General features: G+C 40.7%; 1 protein-coding gene across 4 annotated transcripts in view; it reads right to left on the bottom strand.

Moving 5' to 3' along the window:
• SPOPL (speckle type BTB/POZ protein like) overlaps positions 1-12,307 on the bottom strand; it is an 82,546-nt gene that overhangs the window by 67,211 nt on the left and 3,028 nt on the right. For 2 of the 4 annotated variants that reach the window (XM_037138309.2, XM_053666991.1), the window contains exon 1: positions 11,192-11,428. The exons of the other annotated variants lie outside the window; for them this stretch is intronic. The gene's annotated coding sequence lies outside the window, so the exon portion shown is untranslated. Of the gene's footprint in view, positions 1-11,191; positions 11,429-12,307 lie in introns of those variants that run through there. 4 annotated transcript variants of the gene reach the window in all.

Raw genomic sequence — 12,307 nt, 5'->3', positions numbered from 1 at the left:
AGGACATATGGTAACATGGTGGTTGGTGGAACAGGAGGTCCCACATTTGCGCAGATAAACCCAGAAGAACAACTGGGGAGCAAGACAGACTGCACAACCCAGGGTTGCATAGCAGGGAAATAAAGCCTCAAAACCTCTGGCTATAAAGTCCTATGGGGGTTGCAGCAGTGGAAGAAACCCCCGCCCTCACAGGAGAGTTTGCTGGAGAGACCCACAGGGTTCCAGAATGTAACATACCCACCTACCCAGGTATTAGCACCAGAAGGGCCTAATTTGCTTGTGGGTACTAGGGGAAGTGACTAAAAGCCAGCCCAGATCCCAGCAAGCAGCACTGTTCCCTCTCGGACCCCTCCCCAACATACAGCACCAAACACAGCAAAGTGGGTTGTACCACCTTGGCAAATACCTAAGGGGCTCCACTCCTTACAATGTAACAGGGGCACCAAGACAAAGAAACCAGGGCTCAAATCAACAATTTGCAGAAGAAATAAACATTCAACCAAAACAGAATGAAGAAACAAAAATTCAAAAAAATGAGGAGAGGCTGAGGAACCTGCAGGACAATTTCAAACATTCCAACATCCAGATCATAGGGTTGCCAGAAGAGGAAAAGCTAGAAATTAAAAACTTATCTGAACAAATAATGAAAGAGAACTTCTCCAATCTGGCAAAGGAAATAGACTTCGAGGAAGTCCAAGAAGCTCAGAGTCCCAAAGAAGCTGGACCCAAAGAGGAACACACCAAGGCACATCATAATTACATTACCCAAAGTTGGAAATAAGAAGAGAAATCTTAAAAGCAGCAAGAGAAAAAAAGGAGAAAGTTACTTACAAAGGAGTTACCATGGACTGTGAGCTGATTTCTCAAAAGAAACCTTCCTGGGAAGAAGGGGCTAGAAAGAAGTATTCCAAGTTACAAAAGGCAAGGACCTACATCCAAGATTACTCTATCCAGCAAAGCTATCTTTTAGAATGGAAGGACAGGCAGATAAAGTGCTTCTCAGATAAGGTCAAGTTAAAGGAGTTCATCATCACCAAGCCCTCATTATATGAAGTGTTAAAAGGCCTTATTTAAGAAAAAGGTGGACTTCTGCCAAGATGGAAGCATAGGTGGAGACGCCGTGCTTTCTCACACAACCAAGTTTAGAGACAAAAAAATATTAGCAACAGAAAACACAGCCAGAACACAGAAAATTGAACTTTTCAGAAGTCTGGTAACAATGAATTCTTCAGCCTGACTGGTAAGAGGGGAGAAGCCAGCAGCTGGCAGAGCGGGGTTGCACAGGAAAACTCGGTCAGCCGGACTCAGGTGCGTGCATCCAAGGCGTGGGGTTGCAAGGGGCAGACCCAGTGAGCAAGCAACCCAGTGAGTGACCCAGCGAGGGTGCAGGGCGGCGGGTTGACTGGTCCCGCATTCCTGCCCAGATAGGCCAGCGAAGGAGTGGGCAGTGAGACGGGACCAAGCAGGCCCCAGCAGTGGGAGGCCGCAGAGGGGGCCCCCATTTCCCCGCTCTGACCCCACCCCACATACACCTAAGGCTCCACTCTTCATACTTAATGGGCTAAACAGACCAAAAATGGCTCAGGAAGATCTCAAAGCCCCAGAGCCCAAAACTCTAAGCAACCAAGAAATAGCAAAACTTTCAGAAGCACAGTTCAAAACACTGGTGATTAAGATGCTCACAGAACTGGTTGATTTTAGTCACAAATTAGAGGAACAGATTTAGGCTAAACTAATTGAAATGAAGGGAATTGCACAGGAAACCAATAGTGATGAAAAGGAAACTGGGACTCATATCAAGGGAGTGAACCAGAAGGAAGGAAAAAATGACCAAACAGAAAAATATGAAGAAACAAGAATTCAAAAAAATGAGGAGACTTAGGAACCTCCAGGACATCTTCAAACGCTCCAACATCCAAATTATAGGGGTACCAGAAGGGGAAAAGGAACAGCCACCAGTGGAAAACTTATTTGAACAAATAATAAAGGAGAACTTCCCCAATCTGGCAAAGACAATAGACTTCCAGGAAATCCAGGAAGCTCAGAGAGTCCCAAAGAAGTTGGACCCAAGAAGGACCACACCAAGGCACATCATCATTACATTAGCCAAGATTAAAATGAAGGAGAGAATCCTAGAAGCAGCAAGAGCTAAGGGGACAGTCACCTACAAAGGAGTTCCCATCAGACTGTCAGTGGATTTCTCAAGAGACCTTACAGGCAAGAAGGGGCTGGAAAGAAGTATTCCAAGTCATGAAATCCAAAGATCTGCAACCAAGATTACTCTATCCAGCAAAACTTTCATTTAGAATGGAAGAGCAGATAAAGTGCTTCTCACATAAGATCAAATTCAAGGAGTTCATCATAACCAAGCCCTTATTATATGAAATGTTAAAGGGACTTATCTAAGAAAAAGAAGGTAAAAAATATGAACAGTGAAAGGACAGCAAACTCACAGATATTAACAACCACACCTAAAACAAAAGCAAACTAAGAGGACAGCTAGATCAGGAGCAGAAACATAGAAATAAAGATCTCTGGAGGGTTAGCAACAGGGGAGTGGGAGGAGGAGAAGGGGGAAGAAGGTACAGAAAATAAGTAGCATAGACAGTAGGTAGAAAATAGATAGGGGAGGGCAAGAATAGTATGGGAAATATAGAATCTAAAGAACTTGAGACACATGGTCATAAACTAAAGGGGGGAATGGTGGGGGTGGGGGTTGCAGGGTGGAGGGGAATTAAGGGGAGGAATAGAACAACTGTAATGGCATAATCAATAAAATAAAAATTAAAAAAAAAAGAAAAAGGTGATCAAAAATTCGAACACTAAAATGACAACAACTTACAACTATCAACAACTGAACCTTAAACAACAACAAAAACAAACTAAGGAAATGACAAGAACAGAAGCCAGAAACAAATTCACAGAAATAAAGATCACAAGGAAGGTTATCAGTGGGGAGGTAGAGTGGGAGAATGAGGGGAAAAAAAGTACAGGAAATATGAATCATAAATGGTAGGCACAAAATAGACAAGGGAGGTTAAGAGTAGTATAGCAAATGGAGAAGCCAAAGAACTTGTATGTATGACACATGGATATGAACTAAGGGGCGGGGTGGGGGGAGGGCAGGCAGGAGGCCAGTGGGACGTAGTGTGTAGGGTAGAGGGATTAAAGAAGAGAAAAAAAATGGGACAACTGTAATATCATAATCAATAAAATATATTTTAAAAAAAGTAAAACTAAACATAAACAGATTCTGGCTAATCAATTCCACTACAAGGTACATATCCTAGAGAAATGCATACATGGGCACCAAGATACACACAAGAATATTCTCTAGGGACTCTATTCTTTGTGGCTCAAAATTAGAAAGGACTTAGAAGTTCATCAAGAGTAGAATGGATAAATTATGGCATATATAGTCATACAACAGAAGAGAACACTATAGAACAATGAAAATGAATAAGCCACTACTACACCCCACATGGAGAGGTCACATAAAATGTTACGGGGAAAAAGACAGATACAAGGGTGTACATACATGCTGTATGATGCTATGTGCATGTCTCTGAATCTAAGCTTTACTTCAATAAAAGTTTACTTAAAATAAAAAAGCAAGCAAGTATTTAATAAGTAAATAAGCAACCTTGATGCCTAGACATTCTCAATAAAAATCCTGTTCCCAGAGCTGTGTTCCTATCATCCTAAATTTGGGACGGAACACTTTCTGAATCTTCCCGCATGGTAATTTAAAACATTTTTATATTAAAACAAATAATGCTGTGTTAAGGTAACAGAATGTAAGAAATCCTTTTTAGGAGAAACCAAAGTTTTCTACTTCCATCACCACACTACCTTGACCACAATCGATCTTTACATCCCCTCCACCAGTCAAGAGACCACCACATTTTACAGCCATTTATTTAGTAGAAACATTTGAAAAGTAATAAATAACCTATCCTAGCAGGGTCATTATGAGGATAAAAAAAAAAAAAGAGTGTATATATAAAGGTTTCAGCACTGTACCTAAGCACTCAGTGAGGATTAATAAACCCCAAATACAAGTCATCCTGGTCAAGGGCTATTTCCCAGTCATCACTGTAAACACAAAACCTGGCATTTAATAACTTGGTCAATAACTATTTGTGGAGTAAATGAATGATGTGAGCTCAAAACAGAAAAGAACAAGATGAAAACAAGGCAAAAGTGGGCATGAGAAAAAGTTCAAAGTAAGGTCATAACCTATTTTTGTTGTCAGGGTGTGTAAGAGGAGTTTTAAGTCTCAAGACAAAGCAACAAAATCATATACATATAAAACCATTAAAATAAACAAAATTGCCTCAGTGTTATTTTTCTCACATACACTTCACAAAGCAGAAGTGGGATGTTTTAACTAAAATTAAAACACCCCTGAATAAACCCCTCATGAGATTGACTGGAATTATAAGTATATTACAGGTTATTTTTTAAGACATCCATCATAGCACATCAATATTCTGACTAAATGTGTCATAACAGAGATGAAAGAAAAGTATATGTCAGCTGAACCTTTTATAAGTATTATTTTTATGGAAATAAGAGTGGAATTTAGATATCAAACTGTCAAGACTGCAACCTTACATTAGTTTTCAAAGACAAATCAATATACTTTCATCTTCATTTTGTGTACTAAATATCAATGAATCATTTATTAAGGCCCTTTCCCCCTTCCTTTTAAAGCACGTCACCTGCTGATATATCTTAGGTCACAGATAGCATTACTGTTTTTCATTAACCAACATTTGGACAAAACACTGAACTATATGAAAAGCAATATTCTAAATGTAAAAGTAAATCATTCAGTTCTTATAACAGCTCGAGATAGGTACTTAATCATTTCCATTTTACTGATGACAACACTGAGGCAGAAATGCTAAGTAACAAAGCTAAAGCTTTAGACGGCAGACCAATCAATGCACATTCATAGCCTCTGTGCTATGCTGCCCAGTGCACTCTGAAGTATGAGTAAAGCAGAATTAAATGACTCTGACTTCACTTGATGTTGGGAGGTTGGTTACTTTGAAGACTTTGGGTGATAACCATATAATGATGTAGCACTAATGCCTCATTTCATTAATCCTGAAATACCCATTTTTCTTCATACTTTAACATTTCTGAAGGTGATAGCATTTTACAACTGTAATTGACAGTGTCCTCTCTCTTTGGGGTACATAAAATAATGGTGCATATGGTGACTAATGGCAAGTACAACTCAAAACTAATGATATCATAGATTAGTAAATAAAACGTAAATAAAATAAGGTAACCAAGCTAAGTACTGTCTGGTACAAGTGCCTTAAATTAAAAAATGTAGTTCTTCCCTTTAAACTAAATAACCTATAAGGAAATTCCATGTAAACATATCTTTGCACTGGATTAAGTTGTCAGTTTCTCCTGCCCATGTTCAAATAATCCAGGTTTCATTACACAACCTGATGAAGAAAAAAATTTTTTTATAAAGGACTTGGAGTGGGGTGAGGAAGAGAGACAAAACAACAGTGGAAATAAAGACACCTGAGGAAAAAAATAATCCACAGTGAAGCAGAAGTATGATCAGAAATGACAATCTGATCGTTGTGCCCATACCCCACTCGAGTTTCTCTAATAAAACGAAACATACTAAACTGAACTGCCAGGTTCAATAACTGGTTAATAAAGGTCTAAACTGATCCTAAGAGTTGCCAACAACAAAAAATATTAATAGAAGTCAATTTATTTAAGTTTTTGATAGCTTACTGTGTTGATACTTGCTTTGACGATTTTAGAACGAACATATCAAATAGTATTCTGTGTTTGGTTTTGTTTTTGTGTGATAGTATGAAAACTGTACCTTTCAAGGGAATTTCCCACTGTAAAACACCAGAAATTGTATCCAAATTACAATGAAAAAAATGCCTTAAGACAATTGCACTCTCTACCTTAAATATCAGTTATTTGGAGGGCAGAAATAACACATGAGAGGAGGAGTACAAGGGCATTTTACACAAGAAAAAAACTTAAATTTGTTTGGGAAACCATACACAAACAGAACACATTTTTTAGATAACAAATCTCAAATATTTAAAAAGCATCACACTACTTCTCAGTTTCACTATAACCTTTGAGATCTTGCATTACTAATATGAAGGTATTGCAAAAGCCTCCTTTTTTGGTTTTGAATTGGTATTCCCAGTCATTTTTATTCCTTTTTCTAATAACGGATAAAAGGCAAATATGAAAACCCCAAAGGAATTTGTGGGGCAGGGGTAGCTATTTTATTAGCACATTCATACTGCACATAACTTACAGTATTTCCACCATACTTTTGCTCCAATTATATGCAATAATTGCAGAAAAAAATTTTAATCTGCTATCTTTTACCTATGTAAAGTTCTGTTTCACAACACTATTCAGAATGTAATGTTAATAATGACTCTGGAAAAGGTTGCCTGTTTTTAAAAATCATAATAATATATGAAAAGCATCCACAGGAATTTAGTAAGATTTAATAAACTAAAAACCAAGGGGAGGACAAGAGCAAAAAAGTATTAAAGCCAGTAAGACCTAATAAAAATAAATTTTAAGTTATAATTTTATTAATATGAAATTTAAGGAAAGCATTCTTAGCAGATGTTTCTACAACAACAAAAAGAAGGTATTTCAGAAGCAAGTTTTAATATAACCTATCCCTTTTTATTTTACAGTGGATGCTTCCTAGAACCTTTATTTACTGTGGTTTTAAAATTCATTTTAATATCATTTTCCCTTCTAACACAGTATTTTTTATGAAACTTTGATCTTGCCAATTAAGGTTTTGCCAACTACAGTTTTCTTCAGCAAGTAATCCCTACAGTTTTCTAAGTCTAAGGACGTTGAGACAACTAACTAAAACAGCATTTAAGGTATCAAGGTGCTGTTATTATTGTAATGAGCCCAAAAGCACCATCATTGACCATATATACCTGAGGTTAACAGTAAACTCATAGCAATCTTTACCAAGGCCTTCATTTTCAACTCTCTAAATTTGAGAAAAAGTTACAGGTACCGAATCATTACTTACTTAATGATTCTATAAGTATAGGTATAATATATAAAATATATAGCTAACCAGTAAAAATAAAACACCACCTTGCCCTGGCTGGTGTGGCTCAGTTGGTTGGAGCATAGTCCCACAGACAGAAAGATCATGGGTTTCATCTCTGGTGGGAGCCCATAGAAGGCAATTGATCCATGATTCTCTCTCACATTAATGTCTCCCTCTCTCTCTGTCTCTCTCCCTCCCTGCCTTTATCTTTCCCTAAAAGCAATGAAAAAATGTCCTTGCGTGAGGATCCAAATATATATATGTAAATCTACCTGTACAGATAAATAGATATATGGTAAAGATACCAAATTATTTATTGATATATATATATGTATATAAATAAAACCACCTTGGACAACAAATACTACAACAAAGAAAATCTTCAGTTTTTGAAGATATGCAAAAGATATCTCCATGTTTGGTGACTACATGAGTGGTGATAATATTAATTAAAACAACAAATAGAAAAAAGGTATAAGTTCAAGAGAAAAAGTTTTGAATGGCATGGCCAATCATACTAACCTACTACCCTACTACTACTACCCTACCCTACTAACCTACTACCCTACCCTACTACCTACTACTATTGTGGATATGCTAAATCCACAATACTTTGCATTTGCATGCTTTTAAAACACCTAGAATATAATTTCTTTAAAATCTTCTATCACTGCATTGCAGTCTCCAACCCTCCATTTGTCTTTTGGAAACACTCTGCCAAAGTGCTGTTTTCCTTAGAAAGCCTTCCCTAATGCACAATTTCTCTGTGCTTCCAAGGCAACCTGAATAAACTGTTATGACAGCTCTGATCACACTATAGTAACAATATTTAAATGTCCGTTGTCTCTAGTCTCTAAGGACTAATGACATTCCTTAGACGTCTACTATTCAATATCTAATAAATAGTACTGAAAATACATATTTTGTTTGAATATGTCCCGAGTGAAAGTTATACAATCAGAGTTTGAGATGAATATAAGAACGTCCAGATGATAATAAATAGAAACATGAATATCAGCCCAGGAATGAAGATATGGCTGATGCTATAGATGTAACTTTATTATAAATTTGGACTGTTACTTTGGCAGATTAAAACAAAATTCACCATCAAATAGTTTATAGATGGACTAATAATTTTCTTCATATTGATAAATATAATGTGTACTTTTTAGTTCCCAACTAAATTGATTTCTCAGCTTCATTCAACAAAGTTAATTAGCCACTCCCACCTTTTTCAAAAAAGTCTATTGCCTTAACCTCAGTGACATCAAGGAAAATTTCCTCCAACCTCTGGTTACACCTTCTCAGCCTCCTTTACTCCATTTTTTTCCTTATGCTTAAATACTGAAGAGTCAACCCGGGCTGGTGGTTCAGTTGCTTGGAGCACCATCTAGTACAGCAAAAGGTTGCACGTTCAATCCCAGTCAGGGCACATGACTAGCTTGCGGGTTGATCCTGGGTCAGGGTACCTACTGGAGTCTCTCTCCCTCCCTCCATCCTCACTTTCGCTCTAGAATCAATGAACGTATCCTTAGGTGAGTATTAAATGATTAAATAAATATTTAAGAGTCATACTGTGACTATGAAAATACCTCTATTTTCTCTCTAAATTCTGTATTTTGCCATGTACAATGTGCACCCACATTTTTGTTCCAATTATATATGGACTATATGCCCGTGGGATGTGATCATTATGCCTATATATATTTTCCCTTCAAAATGTGGGCAAAAACTTCATGTTATACATGGCAAAATAGGTACTTTCTCCTTAGGCCATCTCACTCCCCACCTCCCACACCAAGTCATCAATTATAAGCTATATACTGACTATTCCCAACTGTACTATATTCAATACTCATGCACTTCCACTGTTGGTGGGATTGCAGACTGGTACAACTACTATGGAAAACAGTATGGAATTTTCTCAGAAAACTACAAATGGATATGCCTTTTGACCCAGCAATTCCACTTCTAGGATTATATCCTAAGAACCCTGAAACACCAATCCAAAAGAACCTATGTACTCCAATGTTCATAGCAGCACAATTTACAATAGCCAAGTGCTGGAAGAAACCTAAGTGCCCATCAGTAAATGAATGGATCAAAAAACTATGGTATATTTACACAATGGAATTCTATGCAGCAGAAAGAAAGAAGCTCCTACCCTTTTAGACAGCATGGATGGAACTGGAAAGCATTATGCTAAGCGAAATAATCCAGGTGACAGAAGATAAATACCGTATGATCTCACCTTTAACAGGAACCTAATCAACAAAATAAACAAGCAAAATATAACCAAAGACACTGAAATGGAGAACAGGCTCACAGTGACCAGAGTGGAGGGAAATTCAGGGGAAAAAGGGAAGGGTTTGCAGAAACAATTACAAAGGACACATGGACAAAAACAAGGGGAGGGTGGAAACAGGAGGGAGGTAGGGAGGACTAGGGAGGTGGGCTGGGATGGGGGTAATAGGCAGAAAACTATACTTGAACAATGAATAAAATTAAAAATCATTATAAAAATATGCACTTCAGAAAGTAACAAACAAAACATTGATCCTTTCCCCAAATCCCCTATATTAGACACAAGAACCACTTACCCTGAAACTAGCCTTCTCCTCTCTCCAAACCCCCAAATTTAATCCATCACCAAATCCTATCAATTTTACTTTGATAATACTTGTTAATCCAGCTACTTTATCACTGCCATACTGGACCAAGATTCCATTGTCTCTTGCCTACACTACCCTAATAGCCAAACTCAATTCTACTCAAAAGTGTGGTGTGTGGACCAATACTGTTTTACAAACTATTATTATTAGTCTGAGACAGGTAAATACAGAAACTAAATGGAAGCATTTAGAAATTGTTATAGCCACAACATCCATTTTATTATGTTACCAAAGTACCAGTATAGATTAGAAACTAAAACAAAACAGGTCCTTAACCACAGACACATTTGAGCAGCACCTGCCTATCTGGTCTCCGTTTTTACAGCTGCCTCTCTGATCTGTCCTCCACAGAGGAGCCAAGTGATGTTTTTAAAACGAAAATTTAAGTAACTTACTCAGCTGTTTACCATTCTTCAATGCCTCCCATTTCTCTTAGAATTAAATACAAAATACTTAAGTTTCCAGGCTAAGAAAGAGTGGATTCAACTACAAGGAAAAGCTGGGAAAATGAGTATTGTAAGTGAAGAATCTAGGCCCAGGATTCTTCAAATACAGACAAAGCATCAGAAACCTCCAAAGTAAGGCTGAATGACACTATTCACAAAGAAGCCAAAAGTTGAGATGAGCAAAAGGTGAATCTTATTTTTACTGGATCTACTGCTCAGATGGAGAAAATCCTACCATCTCCTTCATGTGTATGTAAACTCAGAGGAAGAATTAGGAGAAAGGGTACCAGAAAGGAACAGAAAGGGGAGAAGTCAAGACTTGCACCAAGAAGTGCAGAGCTATCGTGTCCTACCTTGGTGGATTTTAGAGAACTTGTGCTTAGAGGTATGGAGGTTGAGGGCATGGCCAGTGTGGCGTGGAGGTACTGAGTGGTGTGACTGGAAGTCGAGAATTCGACCTAAAATGGGTAACAGGGATGACAATGTCGAGTGTACGTGTTTGAGATGAGGAGGTACGCACGGGGACGTTCGTGAGAGGGGAGGGCGTTTCTCGCTTACAGTACTACTCAGGGTGGGAAGAACAGACAAGGTGTGAATGGGCGGGCGTGGTGGAGGTGTACGGGTATAGAGGACGACTGGGGCTGTGGGACGGAAAAGGGGGGTAGACTTGTGGAGGAAAGTCTAGGGGACCCTGGTAGGCGAAAGCTGGGAAATCAAAGGGTGTTTGGCGGGGGGCTGGGAGGTAGGAGTCCCCAGGGGAAGTGGAGACTCGCGTGGAGAGGGCGGTCCGGGGGTACCAAGGGTGGGGCGGAGCGCCTAGGGAGGAAGACCAGCCCTGAGAAAGGGGTAGGCACGAGCAGGAGCGGGTCCCGGACCAATGGGATGCCCCCCCCCCCACCCCGCTCCGGCGCAGGCGAGTCCGCGGGCTGGGGGCCAGGGCTGCAGCAGAGACCCTGAGGGGGAGGGACACCTACCCGGACTTGCGGCACAGTGGCGAGCAGTGCCGGCGGGGGCTCCTCTCCTGCTGAAGCGACAGCGGCGACGGCCACCGGAGCCCAAGGCTGCGGCGGCCGCGAAGGCAGAGGTGATGGCGGCGAGTCCCTGTGGCGGCCGCCTCCGCCGAACCGCATCCCTCCTCCCCGTCCCGCCCTCCTTCCCTATCTCCCGGTCCTGAACTTCTTCCCCGGGATAAACAAACCCGCCGCCAGGGGCGGCCGCCTCCGCCGCTCCCGCCCCCGAACAACCCCCCCACCCCCCGCCCCGGGCCCGTCCGGGCTCCGGCTTCCGAGCTGCGTTTCCAGCCCCAGTCCCAGACTGCGAGGGCGCGTGCGCGCTGCGGTGCGACGGCGGCCCCTCGCGAGGTTCTTTCTGCCTCCCTGCCGCGCTGGGCACTTCCGGGCCAGTCCGGATCTGCCGCCGGGTTTTGGAGGCAGCCGCCGCTGTTGCCACCGTCTGCGCCTGGCACAGGCTTCCTCCTGGCCCGGCTGCTTGGAGGAGGCCGGAGAACCTTACCTTGGGAGATCCCCGGTTAGGCTCAGACTGACCCTTCCTTGCTTAAGACCCCCACTTATAATAATGCCTCCTAGCTCGTGTGGTTGACCCAAGTAGGGTGCGAAAAGCAATAACTGTGTCTGCGCACGATTTCCTGGGGACTTCCCAGGGTAGAACTGTAGGAACGGCTGAAACAAAAACAGCAGTATGGAGTCTATAACGAACGAGAAAGACAAATGACGTGCCACAGTGGAATGGCTTTCCTTTGGACGTGATGAGCCTCAAATGGAAGCCTAGGGCCTAGGAGGGTAGGAGCATGTCTCGGGGCAGCAAAGGAGCAGGCGGTGTCCCAAGACTGGGCGTTAGTAAACAAAGTGCTCTCTAAATAGAGGTCTGAAGAGATGAGGGGACTTCCTCGTGGAACTTAGAGAAACCGGTGATAAAGAACAGAACTTTATTTAGCAAACAATGGGCAAAAGATCATTGATCTAATCGCCAAGCACATTCTCATTTAAAAAAGTTTGAGGAACTTAAGCATGCAGGCCTTGCCAGAGCAGACTTGAGTATCATTTAAGAACTCCGATTCATTTCACTGTAAC

The sequence above is a fragment of the Artibeus jamaicensis genome, unplaced genomic scaffold (genome assembly GCF_021234435.1).
Source record: "Artibeus jamaicensis isolate MK-2021 breed Jamaican fruit bat unplaced genomic scaffold, CSHL_Jam_final contig_1284, whole genome shotgun sequence".
NCBI classification, from domain to species: Eukaryota; Metazoa; Chordata; class Mammalia; order Chiroptera; family Phyllostomidae; genus Artibeus; species Artibeus jamaicensis.
Note: the sequence above shows the minus strand (reverse complement) of the source record. Positions and strands in the feature narration are given on the sequence as shown.